Below are 12,276 nucleotides of genomic sequence, written 5' to 3' on the forward strand. Positions count from 1 at the left end.
CTGGACTATGCCACTCGATACCCGTAGGCGGTGCTGCTGCGACATACCTCTGCCAATCTTATAGCCAAAGAGTTAATGGAGATGTTTTTCCGAGTGGGCCTACCTAAATAGATTCTGACCGACCAGGGGACCCCTTTTATGTCAAAAGTCATGAGGGAACTCAGTAAACTACTACAGATCAAACAGTTGTGGGCGTCCGTCTATCACCCGCACACGGACGGCCTGGTAGAGAGGTTTAATTAAACCTTGAAAAAAATGTTAAAGCGGGTGGTGTGTAAAGATGGGACGGATTGGGATCTTCTACTGCTCTATCTGCATTTTTTTATGCACGGGAAGCTACATTTTCTGCTCAAGTTAGCTGAAGGTCTATGGGAAACATAGAATGCAGGTCACAAAAGTTTTTTTTTTGCTACTGACGTTTTTCTTAATCAGGGAATGTTTTTGTCATCCCTAATTCTTATAAAAAATGCAGTTTTGGTGTATAACAGGCAGTGTTCATGATCACCTTCTCTAGAGGAGAAAAATGGCATGAAGAAAATGTTAGCAGTAAAACATGCTGGGGGTCATTTATCAATGGAGCTATGCCTGTTTTGGTTTAAAAAAAAAAGTTGCAAGGGTCTTTTTGAGACATTTTAAAAGCCCGTCACACGAGCGTTTCTGTGCGGCAATTGACACTTGGGAGCGTCAAGGAAGTGGTAAAGACTAGTACATCTGGCACAACAGATTTACCAACACTTAGTTTTAACTCATGGAGCACGGACTGCCGAGACCTATTGGGGGTCATTCACAAAGAACTGCTTCTTACGCCAGTCTTTGCTTCCCCTTTGCGCTGACGGAGGAAGCACCTAATTCATAACAAGGTGTGCGTCTGCGGCAGTCCCTGCGCCAGGAGTTAAATCTACTCCAGTCCCTGACTGTTGTAGTTTTTCACCAACATTTACACCTGTTTCCAGGAATAAATGTTAGTTAGGCCTCATGCACACGACCGCTGTTTTGTTCCGTTCCGCAAAATGGGGTTCCGTGATCCGTTTTTGTTTCCGTGTGTCTTCCTTTATTTTTGGAGGATCACCAGACATAAAGGAAAGTAAATTAAAAGTCTAAGACAGGTTTGCCATACAAATGATAGGAAAAAAACGGGCACGTTTTTTAGAGGTCCAATTGACTTGAATAGGTCCGCAAACCGTTTTCCGCGAAAATAATAGGACAGGTTATATTTTTTTTTACAGACTGGAACCACGGATGTGAACATGGCCTGTGTTGGGAATGAGGATTAGGTTGCGTAGCCCTATTATAGCAGCTATGGCCCTTGCCTACAGCATGTCTGACCATATGAATAAAATAATGAGGCTGGAAAGTTGTCTCATGTAATAAGAAAGCACCAGCCTCAAGGGCAGCGCTGGCCACACTCTTCACGTGCTTAGCGCCCAGCAGGGTTTACGTAAAGAGGTGACTGACAGCTCCGACAGCCAATCAGAGACCAGCGCTGGGTCTTACTCCTAATGACTCACGTGTAGCCGGCTCAGGAGCAGTGAGAAGAGCTCAGCCAATAGAAAGCGTCGCATCTATTGACCAACCACAGCCAGAAGCAAGTGATTGACGGGGATTTCCTCAAATCACGTGAAAGAGATAGCGGCAGCTGCGTTGTTAGGGAAGTAACTGTTGTCAGGGGACTGTGAGGTAGAAGGTGCTAGAGGGCTGTGGCAGCGGTAGCATCCGGGCCGTTGTGGATGTCATTTCCAGCTGAGCTGAGGTGCTTTGGGACTGCTCCTTATTGACTACGACACTCGTGAGGTGAGAGGCTCCTGCAGGGGACAGGCCTGGTATTTTGGGGACTGGCCTGACTGGATGTGATGTGTGTTATAAATAGCGTCTTTACTGTGACATGGATGTGACTCAACAGTTGCAGGACTGTGTAGTGCTCCAGTGCTGGTGGAGGGGCAGGCTGTACAGTGGAGATATGCATGGAGGAAGTGGCCTTACAGGGCCCTCTGTCTGCGGATGTGCTGAGTGCACTGGCTGGGTGCACTACAGCTCTGCACCCATGTATGTGACCCTCTGACATTGGGGGACGCCGGTGGTAACTGTCCACTACAGCTCAGCGCCCATGTATGTGACCCTCAGACATTGGGGGACGCCAGTGGTAACCGTCCACTACAGCTCTGCGCCTATGTATGTGACCCTCAGACATTGGGGGAACACCGGTGGTAACTGTCCACTACAGCTCAGCGCCCATGTATGTGCCCCTCAGACATTGGGGGACGCCAGTGGTAACCGTCCACTACAGCTCTGCGCCTATGTATGTGACCCTCAGACATTGGGGGACGCCAGTGGTAACCGTCCACTACAGCTCTGCGCCTATGTATGTGACCCTCAGACATTGGGGGAACACCGGTGGTAACCGTCCACTACAGCTCTGCGCCTATGTATGTGACCCTCAGACATTGGGGGGACGCCGGTGGTAACTGTCCACTACAGCTCAGCGCCCATGTATGTGACTCTCAGACATTGGGGGGACGCCGGTGGTAACTGTCCACTACAGCTATGCACCAGTGATGAGCGAACTTCTGTTTTAAGTTCGGCGTCTAAAGTTCGGCTTCCGGTTAGCGGAGAATCCCGATATGGTTCCCGATATGGATTCCGACTTCCGTTGTGGTCCGTGGTAGCGGAATCAATAATCGGCCATTATTGATTCCGCTACCACGGACCACAACGGTATTCGGAATCCATATCGGGATTCTCCGCTAACCGGAAGCCGAACTTTAGACGCCGAACTTAAAACAGAAGTTCGCTCATCACTACTCTGCACCCATGTATGTGACCATCAGACATTGGGGGACGCCAGTGGTAACTGTCCACTACAGCTCTGCACCCATGTATGTGACCCTCTGACATTGGGGGACGCCGGTGGTAACTGTCCACTACAGCTCTGCGCCCATGTATGTGACCCTCAGACATTGGGGGGACACCGGTGGTAACTGTCCACTACAGCTCTGCGCCCATGTATGTGACCCTCAGACATTGGGGGACGCCGGTGGTAACTGTCCACTACAGCTCAGCGCCCATGTATGTGACCCTCAGACATTGGGGATACACCGGTGGTAAACGTCCATCAAAGCTCAGCTCCCTGTATGTGACCATCAGACATTGGGGGACGCTGGTGGTAACTGTCCACTATAGCTCTGTAGTACCCATGTATGTGACCCTCAGACGTTGGGGGGACGCCGATGGTAACTGTCCAGATACCAGTGTGGAGAATGGCGTTTTTTTTTTTTGTGGCGATGATCTAACATCTAAGAAACAAAGAGTTAATCGGATTCTGCATCGTTCCTTATTGTGGACCATTCCAGAAACCTTAAAGGGGTTGTCCCCATGACAATGCCTTTAATAAGAGAGCAGCTGGCAAACCTCTGAAAGCAGCAGGTACAGCTGGTCCTGGCCCGTGTCCACCACAGCCGGCTGGTTGCCGTGGCTCATAGTAGGGTCGGCTTGTACTGATCTTATAGACGGGTTGCTCTAGGGAAGTCAGTGGAGGTTATGGATGGCCCCGCACTGATAGCGGCCAGGATTGCAGAGTAGCGGGGATCCAGTAGAAATTAATGGGATCGCAGGGCAAGTCGCAGAGAATCCAGCAGTTTGCTACTCGCCCTCCAACCCCATTCATGTTTATGAGGTCGCCGCTCCTGTGATCGTGGTCGGACCAGTGTCACTGTGTAGCCCTAGCCTAAAAGGAGCAATCAGGTTATATGTTCTGTAGTCTTTGCTTCAATTTTGATTTATTCATATTTATTTTTCTGGTTGTTTAAATGTAGCAAATGGTGTAGTGATTAGGATTTTATGAAGTCCTTCAGATGGTCTTCTGGGAATATATATGTGTATGTTTTGCTGATCTTAATGGACCCCAGCGGGAAGGGTCTGATGTTATATCTGCTCTTCTGTACCCACATGATGGATCTATAGGGATCTCCATTCCTTGTGGGTAGCGGTAGAGCAGGAATCCTCAGAGTCCATTTCTAAGGCCATAGGAAACTCCTCTGTCTTCTGAATGATGAGACAGGACATCCGTGGGCAGACCAGTTGTCCTCTAGGCTCCTTGGGTGTGGTTTACAAAGCCGGTTCCCCCCCCCCCGCGCTGGCTAAGGCCTCGTCATAAATTAGGTGCACCTCTGGCAGTCTGTGCACCTGGAGTAAGAACCACTCCAGTCTCTGTTTCCAGGTGTAAAAGATAGTGGGGGAGAGAGTGTTATCAGAACTGGCTTAGTTGCCCATAGCAACCAGTCAGAGTCCACCTTTCATGTTTTGCAGCTCCCTTGGAAAATGAAAGGTGGAATCTGATTGGTTGCTATGGGCAACTAAGTCAATTCTACTTTACTCCAGTTTGATAAATCTCCCCCAGTAAGGCTAGGGCGACACGGCGACGTGTCACGCGGCCAAAAGGGCACAACTACACCCCGACATTCATTGTAATAATAGTCTGTGGTGTCGCATTGCGATGCGACAGTCACACAGAAATCCAACTTGGGTGGATTTTTTACGACTGTCGTGTCGCAGTGTGACATCATTGACTATCATTATAAAAAAAAAATTGGCTTCACACCTGTCGCCGTGTTGACCCGGCCCCTGTCTCTCCCTCGCCAATCTCAAGTGGCGAGGACGACGCAACAACACCCATACAACAAAAAATGGTCTTGTGACAATTTCTACGCCTGGCATAAAAATATTCGTATATGGCATCTAAATACATGATTCTTGCATGGATCAGTGTTCAGTCCAGGTGCCATCCATTCTAAACTCGCACAGCACCCATGGAACATACGCCAAAAGTAGAGATGAGCGAACTTCTGTTTTAAGTTCGGCGTCTAAAGTTCGGCTTCCGGTTAGCGGAGAATCCCGATCTGGAACCGGATATGGATTCCGACTTCCGTTGTGGTCCGTGGTAGCGGAATCAATAATCGGCCATTATTGATTCCGCTACCACGGACCACAACGGAAGTCGGAATCCATATCCGGTTCCAGATCGGGATTCTCCGCTAACCCGCCCCCGAACTTTAGACGCCGAACTTAAAACAGAAGTTCGCTCATCTCTACTCAGGATGCGTGCTGTAATCAAGGGCAAGATGGCTGCCAGATATCAGCCCCGACTCTACGGTAATGTCTCCGGGTGGTTGAACTGACTTCTAGGTACACACAGCAGTGTTGGTTTTCTCTGTGAGTCATGTTTACCACGCCCGCGGCTCAGCCCTTCCCTCTACAGCCACAAAATAACCCCAAGTGCTGCACCTACGTGTTTACAAGGCCAGTACGCTGTACGTCAGGCGGGGTCTTCAGGATTGTAGACTCTGTGCTGCCCATGACAGATGTGGCAGATCTGCTATGCTCCTTTATTTTCTCCCCTTGACTCGTAACTAAGGCCTCTTGCACATGGCCGTTGTTTTGGTCCGCATCCGAGCCGCAGTTTTTGCGTCTTGGATGCGGACCCATTCACTTCAGTGGGGCTGCAAAAGATGCGGACAGCACTCCGTGTGCTGTCCGCATCCGTTGCTCCGTTCGGTGGTCTGCAAAAAAATAATAATATAACCTGTCCTATTCTTGTCCGTTTTGCGGCCAAGAATAGGCAGTTATATTAATGGCTGTCCGTGCTGTTCCGCAAATTGTGTAACGCACACGGATGCCATCCGTGTTTTGCGGGCCCGGTCGTGAACATATAGCCTAACTCAAATGTGACCAGTAGTGTGGAGACGTGTGGCAGAAGGGGATACTGGGACGCCCAGTCTGACATGAAGCTCCGGGCACGTTGTCTCAGGAGCTGTAGGGCCACGCCTGATGTCAGATTGGGCAGATGTACGGTACATGTTTATCAGCTACTATTGCATACACTTAACACCAGAAATTAAAAAAATAACTGTTGTAAAGAGGTTTTCTGGTTAAAACATTCGTGGGGCAAGTGCGAACAAGTCTCAGATGAGTTCACTGCAAGGAACGCACTAGTTTTGATAGGTCTCTTCACATCTGCAATTGCCTTTTCAAAGAACGCAAAGGACAGTTTCATCACATAACTGAGCCGAATGGAGCCTACAGACTATAATGGGACCCGTTAGGTTTCCATTCAGGGGATCAATTTTGGAGCAGAGACAAATGTCCTGCATGCAGATGTGGACTTAGCCTTAGTTGCCCATAGCAAGCAATCGGATTCAATTAAAAAAAAAAAAATTTTTTAGCTCTGAAAAATAAAAGGGGGATTCTGATTGGTTGCTATGGGCAACTTAGCCAGTTTTCCTTTACACCCATTTTGATAAATCTCCCCCGCCATGTGTGTGATCTCTCGTTCTGAACTCCGCTCCTCCTAATGACCTATACTGATGTGTAGAGAAGTATTGTGGAATCGCACACACCAGAACTTGTGGTCATCCGGAATGCAACAGCCTGCCTGGAGTCCAAGATCCATCAGGGCTCCTATATATGCAGTCCAATGAATAGAAATGGAGGCAGCATGTCCCTTTATTGGGAGCCACTTCAGTGAACAAACACGTGCAGAGGGTAGTTGCGTTTCGGCTGACCCACAGCCTTTATCAAACACTGATGTGTGTCACTGCCAGACCTGGGATCTACTGAATTAGGCCTCATGCATTCCGCCAAAACGGCGGCTCGGATGCGGACCCATTAATTTCAATGGAGCCGCAAAACATGTGGACAGCTATGAAAAATGAAAGCTGGAATCTGATTGGTTGCTAAGAGCACCTAAGGCTACTTTCACACTAGCGTTTTTTGCGGATCTGTCATGGATCAGCAAAAGTGATTCCGTGACAATAATACAACCACATGAACGGATCCAGTTTTATTATGTCTTCTATAGCGGGGACGGATCCGTTTTCTATCCATTCACTTACATTGTGTGCCAGGACGGATCCGTTTGGCTCAGTTTCATCAGACGGACACCAAAACGCTGCAGGCAGTGTTTTGGTGTCCGCCTCCATAGTGGAATGGAGACTGAACGGAGGCAAACTGATGCATTCTGAGCGGATCCTTTTCCATTCAGAATGCATTAGGGCAAAATTGATCCGTTTTGGACCGCTTGTGAGAGCCTTGAACGGATCTCGTAAACGGAAAGCCAAAACACCAGTGTGAAAGTAGCCTAATCCAGTTTTCCATTACACAATTTTAATAAATCCCCCCCCCCCCCCCCTCATGTATGGGGACAGCTGTAGCTACTGCCTAATTGGGGGAAAAAAAAAAAAACTATTTGAAATTAAAACACTGAAAAGTTCAATGTGCATCGTAATGAGCAATCGTCATCTCCTACAGAGGTCAAAGTCCGGTGTATCGTCATTTTCCTCAGATCCAGTGTGGGGTGTTGTGATTACTGTACCTAACGAACCATCCGTTACACGTATAATACTTAGGCTCCATAGACTTGTATGATGCCCTCTGTCTGCCTCTGATTTCACCCATGTGCCTGGTGAGGGTCCCCCGGGCTCTGCTCCCTATATTTAGCCCAGTACCTGCCCTGGTAAGACGTGTAATCAGCTTCTTGGCATGACTCTAGCGATGCACAATCCCATGACGTGTCCTCGAGGGATCTGGCAGCTTGTCCTGTCATTTGTTCCACAGGTGTAAAACGGAGACGCGAGAACGCGCATACCTTCCATCTGACTCCTCACAGCTCGTCCTGGTCGTTTTTAGGACAGCCACCCTCTACAGAATCTCCGGCTGCCCATTGTTAGCACTGCTTGCATTTCAGAGAGGTTTAATAAAGGGGTATTTTGGTATTAAAGAGAACGTGTTATCAGAAAATGACCTATTGTTTAAATCACATTTGTATGTCTAACATATTTTTGAAGAATTTCTGGTGATGTTATTTTTTAATTTTCCATGTCAACATCTATAGTTACACAAAAACATAAAATCCTGCAGTTTTCGCGCTGGCCACTAGGCCTGATAATTGGCACCACTTCTCTGTCTGTACAGATCACTTTACTGCAGTTATATATTATTCTAATCCTGCCTGTTATGGTATCACCTGTGGGTAAGGATAAGACAGGATCCTCCATTCACAATAGGTGATGGTCAGACATTATCTATTCTTTCCTTGTAAAATGACCCCTGCACAGGGCACACAGCATGCCCAGAAAACTCTCCCATAGAAGTCAGTGGGGTCCTCTCCTGACCATTGTGTCTATGTTCTACGGGGCTGCCGTAAAGCTTTTTTTTTTTTTTTTTTTTTTTAATGCTCTTAAGACAGATGAGCTCAGGCTCAAGATGGCCGCCCCCATAATCATGTTCAGAAAATAGAATAAAAAATCTGTGATCAGAAAATAAAATCAGATTAGAAAAAAAGGAGATGTGTTCCTGGTTTTAACTGGCAGATGACATTTTTGGTGACACATTTCTTTTAATGAGTACATTTTTTATTAGAATAGGATGTTGAACGAATTTCCAATATACATCCATTTAAATATTTGCTTGCAGACCTTTATGATATCCATACGGTAGCCTCTCCCTAAAGGAAAAAAAGCAGTACTGCTCATTTTGGTCCTGTAAAATGCATCTTTAGGAGAGCTAGATAGGACTAAACATGGTGTCAGTCATGTGACCTGTCTTTCAGTTAAAGGGGTTGTCTCATCATGGACAATTGGGGCATATCGCTAGGATATGCCCTCATTGTCTGATAGGTGTGGGTCCCTATATCGAGAACGGAGCCCCGCAAGGCGGTGGCTGGAGGACTCCGGTTCGGCCACCACCAAGCCGGCTCCCCATAGAAGTGAATGGGAGCATACCGCGCATGCATGGCCCCCGTTCCCATTCATTTCTACGGGGCCAACGGAAATAGCCGAGCCAGCGCTCGGCTATTTTAGCTGGCCCCATAGAAAATGAACGGAGGGCAGCTGCACATGCGCTTCAGGGGCTCCGTTCTTGAATAGGTGTGGGTCCCAGCGGTGTGACCTGCACCTATAAGACAATAGGGGCATTTTCTAGCGATATGCCCCCATTGTCCATGATGAGACAACCCCTTTAACTCCCCAGGTATCTAACATGTGAATAGTACTATATCAAGCAGAATTTTAAGATCACGTATATTAGAAAGTGTATGATTCCTATTTCATAAACAAATAAATAAAAATGAAATACCGTATTTTTCGCCCCATAAGTGGTCTTATGGGGCGAATACTAATGAGCGCTTCCATTATGGAAGCGCTCATTAGTACCGGAGGACCAGGAAGCGGTGAATGCGTTGTACTCGCCGCTTCCTGGTCCTCATCTGTCGGCTGTGCAGTGGCTGCGCACAGTGTGAGGGCGCTCTGTGACCTCACGCTGTGCGCGCCAGTTCACAGCACAGCCGACAGCAGGACGAAGAAGATCGTGGGTGGTGAGGAGCGGCGTCCAGGAGCAGGAGAGGTAATTTTTTTTTTTTTTTTTTTTTTATAATTTTATTTTATAAAGCTTGGGGTGATGACAGGCATGGGGCTCTGAGGTCTGATTGGGGGGTCATTTACATTGGGGTGTGATCTGAGGTCTTATTGGGGTTTTATTAACATTTTAGGGGTCTTATTGGGGCTGTCAGCTGAGGTCTGATTAAAATTGGGGGTCTGATTGGTGGTCTGACCTGAGGTGTAATGAAAAATACTTTTTTTCTTATTGTCTTTAAAACCTAGGTGCGTCTTATAGGGCGAAAAATACGGTACCCCTTTAAAGTTACTTGCACACCACAGTCCCCTGACTTATGTGGCAAACCTGTCTGAGGCTATAATGGGCCTGACTAATACCAGAAGAGTGTCCTAGCATACATTTAGACAACCTCCATCAGCAGACATTTTAGGTCACAGAACAGGAGAATATTTTCTTTCCACAAGGAATGTGTCCTACCTGCGAGCTATGCAATTATGACGTATGTCAATGCAATACGCCTAGAAATGTTTCCACCAATATACACCCAGGACACACAGTGGCATGGACGAAGCCTTACAAGAGTTTTCTAGGATTTTACTACTGAGCACCTGTCCTCTGTATAGGTCATCAGTATCTGATCAGTGGGGGGCTGGCACCTGAGTCCCACGCCGATCAGCTGTTTGAGAAGGCACCAGCGCTCACAGTAGCGTTGTAGCCTTCTCGCTGCTTTTCCTAGGCCGTGTTATGTCATATTCATCGGTCACATGGCCTAGGTGCAGGTCGGCCTCATTGAAGTGAATGGGGCTGACCTGCTATACCAAGCATTGCCGCTATACAATGTACGGCGCTGTGCTTGGTTAGCAGAGAGAAGGCTGCTGTGCCAGGTGTTGTCCAGAGGATAGGTCAACAGTTAAAAAAAAAATAATCGCAGAAATCCCCTTTGGTGCCCATAAACATCGGTAAAGTCGGCCAAACTCGCAGTAGTGTTAGTGGGACTGGTTGACTCTCTTAAAGGGGTTGTCCCATTGCAAAAACTCATCCTCTATCCACGTACGGCATAAGTGTACGACTACTGGGAGCTCATGTTTCCCAATTGACAGGACCAACACACACGCGTGCTTGTCTGCTGCTCCATTCTACTCTACACTCAAACTACATTTGCCACTCCAGTTGAATGAGGCACTTGTTCTCCTACCAATCAGACACTTGTTGTAATGGGACATCCCTTAAATTGTATGCTGTGTAAATCACGAGGGCACCAGAAAGTCCGGGCTGAAGAGCCTCCGGTGTAAATAGGAGCTAAGTAGCTGGTGGTGTGATAACGTGTTAGGAGCTGTGATCACACAACGTCTCACCTTCCAGACACAGATCGGAGGTTTCACTGTTACAGCCGGGGATACTGTGTCGCTCATTCCGGATGTGTTTTCCTCCTGATCCTTATCATGTACAGACATTAAGTAGTTGCTGGATTTTTTTTTTTTTTTTTTTTTTTTTTTTTTTTTTTTTTTTACATTTAAAAAAATGTTAGCTAATGGAGAGGAGATGTAAATTAAAGACCCTTGAAAAGCACTTTTTAGTGTGCCACTAAGTGTTTTGGAGTTGAAGCCACCATATACTGTACTCTGAAACACTAAACTTCCTCATGCTCGTTTGCATGGCTGTAGTATGAATCTATACTACCTCCAGGTTGTACAAAGCAGTATTATGACCCACATAGACTTCAATGGGATACTAACAGAAAATTCATTAGGAAGCTCCCCTCTGAGCCACATCTCACACACCTGATTCACCAGCCAGTGTCCTGCTCTGTGGTCATGAGGGGCAGGATCCACAAAAGGCTACTGTCAAAAGATAGGTTTTTGGTTTGGGTGATATGTGTTAATGAGGTTGTTTGGTTTCAGACAGTTACTTACCTAGCAGATCCCTCACCTCCGCTCCGGGCTTCGCTGCCGGGCTGTGTGGACCTGGCTGCAGTGGGGACATCACATTGACAACACATGAAGAAAAAACACAATCCAACAGCACTCTGCAAGCATAAATAACGTACAATAATGCCATAGAGAGAGAGAGAAAATATTTTGGTGCTAATGCTATGCTTATTTTGTAAATTTGAGGTTCCTAGCAAATACATTTTGTACAAAATTATTTGGGCCCGTCTGCCAAACATCAAGGCGATCTCTATAAGACGGGAAACTAACACTAACTACTACCTGGTGTTTTGTGCCATAATGGCATCCATAAAATTCAGAGAGTGCAGGTTCAACATGCATGCCGGGTCCACTCTGCCTTTTACCATTTTTGGTGCCATAATGGCCCCCATTATATCCATGGAATGCAAGTACCAACATGCATGCTGAGCACACTCTATACCTCCCCTGGTGCCAGACCTGCCTCCAATGAAGGTAAGGAGGACAGGCTACAGCTTTATAGTTGCACTAAGTAAAGTCAGCCTGTGGGGCAGACAGACTAGTCAGGGGTGCAAGACTAACAGGAATCAGCCACACCTCCAGCTCCAGTACAACTGATCACCCCCCCCCCACCTTTTTTTTTCCTTTCTCAATTGACAACACATGACCACTGCGACAATCACTGGCCTCTGCAGCACACTGCTTGAATGTGGTAAAAATAATACTTGTAATTAGGGGTGGGCGATATGGCCTAAAATCTATATTGCGATAGAATTTTAAGCATGTGCGATATATATCGCGATATATTGTTTTCTATGTTGGGGGGGGGGGGTTAAACTTTTTTTTTTTTTTTTTTTTTTTTTTTACTTTTTATTTAATAACTATTAGCCTCCTTAAGGGCTAGAACCCTTGTCATATTCACTCAGCAGGGAGCTGACCATGGCAGCCAGCCTCTGATCCGCCCCCCAGCCTCTCCCTCTTATCAGCC

At 47.0% G+C, this 12,276-nt stretch overlaps 1 protein-coding gene across 1 annotated transcript in view; it reads left to right on the top strand.

Moving 5' to 3' along the window:
* Window positions 1–1,665: 1,665 nt before the first annotated feature.
* ABHD2 (abhydrolase domain containing 2, acylglycerol lipase) overlaps window positions 1,666–12,276 on the top strand; it is a 54,756-nt gene continuing 44,145 nt past the window's right edge. Inside the window, exon 1 of the mRNA XM_044283209.1 lies at window positions 1,666–1,791. The gene's annotated coding sequence lies outside the window, so the exon portion shown is untranslated. The remainder of the gene's footprint in view (window positions 1,792–12,276) is intronic.

This window comes from Bufo gargarizans, chromosome 2, assembly GCF_014858855.1.
Source record: "Bufo gargarizans isolate SCDJY-AF-19 chromosome 2, ASM1485885v1, whole genome shotgun sequence".
NCBI lineage: Eukaryota > Metazoa > Chordata > Amphibia > Anura > Bufonidae > Bufo > Bufo gargarizans.